We start from the raw sequence: 9,072 nt of genomic DNA on the forward strand, positions 1-9,072 counted from the left end.
ATCTAGGCTTTCTTTACAAGAAAATTACATCAATTCACGTCCAAAACCCTAGTCAAATTCGGACTGGTTTTGTCCGAACTTTCCAAAACTGTTTGGTCTAAACTGACTGTACCTTGCGGGTCTCTTTTGTGGTGGTAAACGATCTCGGATGGAAACGAGCCCAAAAGCAATCTTGACCGTTTGGACGATACGAAAAACTTTCGTGTTGAACGTTTTCCGATTCGAGGCCATCTTCTGGGGAAAAACACTCACGCATTACATCAGACACTTGCCAAAACATGTCTGGTCTCCCGCGTCATATTTCGCCTCTTGACAGGGCTGCATTCAGATAGCTCTAACTTTTGCATAAGAATTCGGATTGAGATGATTTTTATTTAAAAATCGACCGTTTCGACGAGGCGAAGACAATCCGTGTAGATAATTTTTCCATTTGAGGTCGTCTTGGGGGCTTAATCAGTCAAACTGTACTCTGAATATGAGATCTTAGTACTTTGAGCATAGTTTCGGCCTTCGAGATGAAATCGGACTGTGATGACCCAAACTTCAAAGATGTTCGTATTGACAATACGGAACTCTTTCCTGAAGATCACTTCTCCATTTGAGGCCATCTTAAATAAGTTATTGACCGTGCCAAAATCTGGTGTCAACACATGCCCCCCTGTTTTTCGGCAAAGTTTGTGTGCCGAAAAATAACTTCCGCATAGCTTGTTCTAAGGACGATGTCAACACTCCATCGGCCATTTCGCATGTTCTTAAGACGATAAGTATATATCGGCCATTGCTTGTTTGAACCTCTTGATGCAAACTTGAGTGAAAACTCCTCAGCTTCTATAACAATTCAGTGATAAGGTTCCATAGATCAAAACCATCCTCCGAACCATATTGTTCACCCTTTCGCTAGGATTTTGCAGATAATCAAGAATGAACTTCCTTCAATCCTTACTTCGCCTGCATAAAAGTTTCATTAGTGGCCGAAGTGGTGGGCTTCGATTCAGCCTTACCTATGTTGACAAGACTTAGCATCGGCTCTTGATAGAAATGCAATACACCATGATTAACACAGTAGCTGGACGCTTGCTGTGCCAACTCTTTCGAATTATCATTCCTAGATATATGAACAATTTCAAAGCAACCCAAGGTAAATCTTGCATCTAGACATACCAAAAAATAAACTATAGAGTTGTGCAAGAATATCTTAAGCGGCATGAGGCTTCACAAACTAGCTCCATATGGAGATAAATAAACAACACCAACACTTTGACCATTGCTAAAAATTGAACCATCAAAATATAACCTCCATAGTACTAGAGAGACAAGGCTAATATCACTTAACATGTACCTTGTCTCGGTCTTCAATTGAACTAAGGACGATGTTAGAATTCCACACCGGCCATGATAAGATAGTTTCTTAGGACGATAGTTAAGTATCGGCCATTACCATGAGGTCCACGTAGAATTCACCCACCAATGTATAGCCGAAACAAACAAATAAAATAGCAATAAAATATTTCGGCCCCTTGTATTAGCAACAAAAATGTAACTAACCAAATGTATAGTGATTTGGTAATACCTTCTCATGATATAGAAAATTATGTTGCATCCATGGATCAAAATAAATCCATGGAGGATAATTGATCATACCTAGGGATGAATTCCATGGCATAGGCGTCAATGGCATAGTTGAAGAATATGGATAATGTGTAGACCGAAGATGTTGAAACCTTCGGCTTGGTCCTTCGTATTTTTCACTCTTTTCCTTCTTCACCTTTGCCGCACTTCTTGTAATGGAAGCTTGCACATAATTCTTATTTTGAGCACTTCCTTTGGGAACCCATGCCAGGTTCCTTTCTTCAAGTTCTTGTGCACTAAGTTTTTGTAATTCCTTCTTTCGCCAATACGATAAGCCGAGTGGGCACCCCGGCTGTGATTTTGTTTGAAGCAATGGCAATTCTTGTTTTACCTTGTGCACTCTCAACTTCTTTTCTTCAGATTTGGCACTCTGATTTTTATCAATTGATTGCTTCACTTCTTTGCCTTTTGTAGCCAATGTCAACACTTTAATTGGCTCTTTGTTATTTGAGATCAAATCTGAAGCAGCACACTTACGACCATCTCTTTTCACGCGGTAAACTTGCTTTACCACCTCTTTCTTCTTTCTTGAGCTCTGGACCGATTCCTTATGATTGAAACGGTCTTTGACGCGTGATTGTTCAAATGTTGATCTCCTTGGAGCTGCATAGTATTGGTGAGATGGTCTAGAATAAGATGGAGAATGTGCCCTTGTATCATACCTATCCCATGATGAATATGTATCTATATGAGCATAGGGAGGCATCCACGGCATTGGCATTGGCGGCCCAAAACAAGGATATGAATATGTTGCATTAAAATTATCACTTTGCCAATACCAATCCTTATATTTGCGCCTTGGGGGTGATCTTGGTTTCTTTGCATGATTTGGCCGATAAGCATTCTTCTCTTCACTCTTCTTTTGATATTTTTCCAATAGTTGTGCGAAAGTGACTTTCGGCTTTTTACCTTTGTGCTTACGTCGGCCTTTGTTTTCTTTGGTTGTGCTTGCACCGATCTTTGGATTTGCTTGCTGCCCCCCAGTACTTGGTATCTCCATTGTAGCTTCGATGGAATTGTCACCCTCAAGATTATGTTCATTATGCTCTTCAACAACTTCTTTACTTGAAAGCTTGATCCCATCACCTGTAGTTTTTACCTTCTCTTTAAATGTATCAGCTTGAAGCAGCCGATGCAAAAACTTTTTGCCATCAGGACCAATCGGAATAGACTGGTCATCTCTTGGTGTTTCAACAAACTTCAATCGTCCTTTTTCAATGGCTGATTTAACTATTTGATGGAACATGTTGCAATCCTCAAAATTATGCTTGAACGAATCATGCAAGTTACAATACATTCGTCCTTGGATAGATGGCTCAACATGGTGGCCAAGAATTGTAATGTAATTATTTTTCAGCAACAAATCAAATATTTTATCACACATGCTTGAATTGAAAGTATACTTCTTGTTTCCTAGCCGATCTTGCTGTTTGAACGGCTTTGGAGAAAAGCAAACGAATGGTTCAGATTTGGAATCTCCCCATTCGGCTATGTATTGTGTTTTCCACTCTATCTCCGATGTCTTTGGATAAGATATTATATTAGCATCGGTTTTCTCAATAGAATTTAACCTTGGCTTTAAATTTCTGAAACGAAGATATTTAGAACATACATGCCTCAGCTGAGACCAAGTGCAAGCCAAGTAAGAAATAAGCAAAGCTACCCAACTAGATATGAACTTTAGATAAAGCAATGGGGAAAGCTGTGGCTGTAACAATAAGTCATTATCGGTCTTTATAAATGGCGCAATGGGTTGACCGATATGTTCCATAACAATTTTACTGCTAACAAGTAAATTACCCTTCCTCATTGGTCTTTCAAAATTACTTATGAGAATATTTCTTATAGATGCATCAATAATGAAGTTGCGACCAAATCTGAAAATAGGTAAAGTACTCGCTATGCATACCTCTTCAAATATGCTGGGAGAGCATGATATTGGTGCCATTTGAAGAACATCTTGCCCTGTCTTTGGATGGCTCCCCAACAACTTGTCATCATCTTTTTCTTGAATCCGTGCATCATTGCTTTGAAGATTTTTGTCAGCCGAACTTTGTTCGGCTACTTGTTCTTGTCCTTGAAGCTTGTCAATTTCTACGGCTCGGAACTCATAGGGCAGCATGTAAGCTCCCACACACCTAGGAAAATCTAACACGGCCAATTTGTTGCGTTTACCATTCCTTTGCTTGGCGAAACTTGCATCTTCTGTTTTGGTACACGCGGCAATAATTGGCTTGATGCACTCGATTTTATCCGGCGATGCACTCGTCTGAAACGATGCACTCGGCTGGCATGATGTTCTCAGATGGGTCGATGCACTCGACTGGTATGATGTACTCGGTATGGACTCTATGCACTCGGTTGTAACCGTCTCTGTGCTCAATCTGGTTTCAACTGAATCCACCATCGTCTTTGCTTTAAAGGAATCGTTCGACTCGGTTGTAGATGACTTATTCATATTTGACTCAGTTTCAACCGAATCAACCATATTAGCCGAGTGAACCCTTTCTTGCTGATTTGCTTGCAAACTTTCTTGCTGATTTGCTTGCAAACTTTCTTGCTTCAATATCGCAGAAGGGCCAACATAGTTGCTCGATGGAGGAAGGCACTTGACGTATTCTTGCAAATATTTCTCTCCACGGCTTTTCTTGAGTGCTTCGTAAGCCTGTCGATATTCTGTTGGTAATTCCTCAAGAGTTGGCGTAGTAAATTCGTTGACCCTATTCCCTGTGAGCTTTGGCTTGATCTTGTCCACTTGGGCCACATATCTTTCTTTAAACTCAGCCCTACTTGGATTGGCTTGCCCCCCAATACTTTTATGATCTTTCGGCAATGAATTGATGTTGCCGAAACTTTGCAATTGTATAGGGGGTGTATAACATGCTGCAATGATAGGTGAAGATGTGTGCACTGTTGTTGAATATTTTCTCACGCCAATTTGATCAATTGGCAACACTTCGTCTTCTTTTAAAATCCTAGCTTTTATTGCCTCATGATCAGAAACCAAACCTTTATCATGTTGCTCAAGGCAAAGAGCGGTAATCTTCTTATTTTGTGCTAAGCTTTTTAACGCAGCCAAAGTCACCTCATCTCCTGCAATATTAGACACATACACTCCTATAGAATCTCCATTCACTCGGCCATAAAAGTGAGCCGAGTCATGAATACTTTTAGATGCATATGATGCTGAACAATTAATATCATGAGGTGTATCATATGATGACTGAGGATAACCGGCCAAATAGCTAATGGAAGCATGGCCGATTGCCTCATTCATCGGCATGTTTGGGGATAAACCCACATATTGCGAGTTGACTGTCGATGGATAAAACTGTGAGACGCCCTCCTGCACATGAGGTGTCATATATTGATCACTCGAACAAATCTTGTTATTTATCGGCATATTGAAAGGTGTTGCCGATGCACGAAAGTTCAGATTCATAAGTTGCATGTCGCGGTTCTGTAAATTCCAAGTTTCTCCAATGGAATAACTAGTCGGCCTTTACTCGTTAGGGCTAGCCGACATGACATGTCCATTGAAAGATCTAGCAACATCAACATAATGGCTATTTGCATCTACGTAAGGAGATTGATGATACATGTTACCGTTGTAGATTGCAGCCGCTTGATGACGCTCTCCTCGTAGCAAGAACAGGCTGAAGATTGTTCAAAGCTTCGTCCCCAGCGGAGTCGCCAAAAAGTGTGTTCGCACATGAACACGTCACCGTGTACCTCCAACGCCGAGGGTGATGCACCGCAGCTCACGTCGAAGGAGACCCGTCCGAAAGCGCGGTACGCAGGCAATCCGCGGGCTCTTTTGTAGACCCGAAGCCCCACACGCCCGGGAGGGACCCCATCAGGGTGCGCGGCGGCTATGGGCTGACCTAGGTCGGCCTAACCGCCCCTAGGGCCTCGAGGTTCGCCGCCCTGCAATGAAGAAGAACAACGAAGAACGAGGAAGAAGAAGAACTAGGGTTAAGGAGAAAAGATAAAAGATAAAAAGTGGTATATGATTTGATCGATTGTGTGTTGTTTCAATCGGCCGTCATCCCCAACATATATAAGAGGCGGCTGGACTTCCCGTACAAGAAAAGGATTCATCTAGGCTTTCTTTACAAGAAAATTACATCAATTCACGTCCAAAACCCTAGTCAAATTCGGACTGGTTTTGTCCGAACTTTCCAAAACTGTTCGGTCTAAACTGACTGTACCTTGCGGGTCTTTTTTGTGGTGGTAACTGATCTCGGATGGAAATGAGCCCAAAAGCAATCTTGACCGTTTGGACGATACGAAAAACTTTCGTGTTGAACGTTTTCCGATTCGAGGACATCTTCTGGGGAAAAACACTCACGCATTACATCAGACACTTGCCAAAACATGTCTGGTCTCCCGCGTCATATTTCGCCTCTTGACAGGGCTGCATTCAGATAGCTCTAACTTTTGCATACGAACTCGGATTGAGATGATTTTTATTTAAAAATCGACCGTTTCGACGAGACGAAGACAATCCGTGTAGATAATTTTTCCATTTGAGGTCGTCTTGGGGGCTTAATCAGTCAAACTGTACTCTGAATATGAGATCTTAGTACTTTGAGCATAGTTTCGGCCTTCGAGATGAAATCGGACTGTGATGACCCAAACTTCAAAGATGTTCATATCGACAATACGGAACTCTTTCCTGAAGATCACTTCTCCATTTGAGGCCATCTTAAATAAGTTATTGACCGTGCCAAAATCTGGTGTCAACAAGAAGGAACTGGTTACCAGCTGCATGAGCACACAGATGAAATGTAGATGCATTACTAAGCTGAAAGTAATGAATACACATGCTTACTTCATTAACAGGATCAGCCGCTGATAGTTAGTCAGTGACGCAAGTAAACCGAGGTCCGAGATAAGCTGGGGGGGGGGGGTATATGTGTTTTCCTTTCTGTAAGTGCATAGAAACATAAATGCTTCAGCTAAATGATCACTGATTCAAATATTCTGACAAATATCTCGCTAAATGATATCAATGTACAATCGTTCGATATAGTTAGATATAATAGCGTGCCGTTTTTTTTATATGATTGGTAGATAGAAATACACAAATTGGAGGTAGCATTGCTATGTGACTGACCAGGCAAGGTTTTGATGCAATAACGTGCATGATTTCCACGGAGCATATTCACATCCTCTTCATCCAATTGAGTATCGTTGTCAATTTTAGGTGTGCGAGACTTGAGCACTTTATATGATCCCGAGAGTTCTTCATGGATGATATCATCCAGCACTTCATAATCTCTAACTCGTCCATTGACATCTGGTCTGCTCAAGAATTCCTAATCTCTAACAGCCCCTTGATATCTGGTCCCCTCAAGAACATGTCGACTCGGTATTCGGTCTGGTACCTGCAATTGGGCGAAGCACAAGGCCAGGATCTTATGGTACCTGGACTCGTGCTCGTCTGAAGGCTCGTAGAGGGATTCGGGCGACGGTTCACTTCCTTCACCAGACACCACGACACTGACGGAGGATCCTTGGCGGTGAGGTTTGTTTTGGCACATGCAGGGCTTGGATGTATGGAGAGCTTCGTAACTTTTTGCGAGCAGGGCACCCATTAAAGTAGGCCCATTCGCTTTAGAGTTTTTTTGGGGGGTTTGAGTAAAATAAAGAACACACGCTAGCAAAAAAAACCCGATGCTAGGGTTGTTTCAGATGTGTTGCATTGACGGTCTGCATTTGACCACTACTAGCCTACCCTCCTATACCTATGCTTGTGCTGGGTGCCTACACCCGGCGCTTCGGCCACCAGGCAGCAGTGGTGGCACATCACCTGTACGTGTGTCGAGCCCTCCTGCTATGTTGCTGCTTGCTGGTTAGACCCCTCCTCTAGCCGTTCTAACTTGGCGTGCTGCCTCTACTATCTTGTGCAGCTTAAGATGCTCGTTTGCTCAATGAAATGTTATCTATATGCCTTGCTTTTTAAGAACGTATCGCACGGGAGATTGTTTCTCCATGGCCGAGCATATGTAGCGATTTCTTTAGGTCCGTTGCTTTAACGCGGGAATCACCCATCGCGGCCGTAGCATCAACAACATGCTTCCCTCGGGAACATCATTGGCTACGTGCTTAGTGCCTCAGTGTCGACATCCTCACATGCTATTGCCTCCTACGAATGCATGACGGTGAGAAGTACACCACCACCACCAAATTATTCCGTTCAAATCCCGCCATGCACTTGTCTTTTCTTTATTAGCATAGCCCAGTATACTTCTACGGGAAGTCTTACTGCTTGGATATGCTTACCTCCATTGTTATAAGACGTTGGGGCAGTTATATTTAGGAATGGAGGTAGTTGGTAACATATCATTGCAAATTACAATTACCAAGTGCTAATTTTTGACAGTCTACTTGTCTCCTTGATTAATTACCTGGATCTGATGCCTTTTATCAGTGGGATTTGAATGATTATTTAGCTAGCCCCCATGACTGAAGTTGTTGAATGTTAATTTCTTTGGAATGCTACAGAGAAAAAGTGTGTGTACCTATAAGGAATACAAAAGACATCTTTATCAACGAATCCAAACAAATGGAGATCTGCCTCCCATGATAGTTTTTCATATTAAAATACAGTTACAGTTGGGAACATACATAGTATAGGATTATGACCAGAAGAATAAAAACAAATAGAATATCACATGCATGTCAACATAGTATTTTATTGCTGTACATCATTTTCCATTGTTTGACATGATGGAGAAGTGCAATTCGATATAGTCACTTATCCCAGACAACACACATACAAGAGTTTACCAAAATGTTATCAGCATGACAATACGAATGATCAAGGAGATTCCGCCACTTCTGCTCGCATGTTGCCTGGCAAGTAACAGGAAAGCAAATAAAAGGTTCCCAGAAAGCACGATAGGTATGGCAATTCCCTGTTGTCAAGAACATACATCAGCAAGAGATATCCAAACTAAGAAACTTGTGGAGTTCTACTATGCTTGGAGGGATAAGGGAAACACGTATATAGGGACATGGAGATTGATTTCTTACTAGCATGGCTTGAATTTCCTAGCAGCACAAGTACCATAAGGCAAAGAAGAATAGTTTTCCCCTCCATATCTGATTCTCGTTTTGGTTTGGGGATCAAGAAGCATATATGATGTTATGTTATAGCATTGTCTCTAGAGACATTTATTCCCCATTCACTCAAATATAATAAAAAAAGATCTGGCCATATCATCTATCTATATCTATATCTATATCTATGTATCTATGTATCTATGTATCTATGTATCTATCTATCTATCTATCTATCTATCTATCTATATCAATATACATATATATACTTATATATTGCGTGTAGTAATCAACAAGGAGCCATGCAGCCGCCACCTCCTCAAAAAAAGCTAAGGTTTGTACCTCTGCCGGCTCCGTCGCATGCCCGCCTCGTCC

The 9,072-nt window shown here is 41.7% G+C and overlaps 1 long non-coding RNA gene across 2 annotated transcripts; it reads right to left on the reverse strand.

The window, feature by feature from the left end:
• Window positions 1-7,909: 7,909 nt before the first annotated feature.
• LOC123066937 (uncharacterized) lies at window positions 7,910-8,768 on the reverse strand. Of its 2 annotated transcripts, XR_006431477.1 has the most exons (3): window positions 8,671-8,768; window positions 8,425-8,552; window positions 7,910-8,156 (listed from the first exon to the last, which is right to left on the reverse strand). It is a non-coding gene; the product is annotated as an uncharacterized lncRNA (long non-coding RNA). The 2 variants fall into 2 exon arrangements; XR_006431478.1 differs by lacking the exon at window positions 7,910-8,156 and having other exon boundaries at window positions 8,311-8,552.
• Between the last annotated feature and the right edge of the window lie 304 nt (window positions 8,769-9,072).

This window comes from Triticum aestivum, chromosome 3B (assembly GCF_018294505.1).
Source record: "Triticum aestivum cultivar Chinese Spring chromosome 3B, IWGSC CS RefSeq v2.1, whole genome shotgun sequence".
Lineage (NCBI taxonomy): Eukaryota > Viridiplantae > Streptophyta > Magnoliopsida > Poales > Poaceae > Triticum > Triticum aestivum.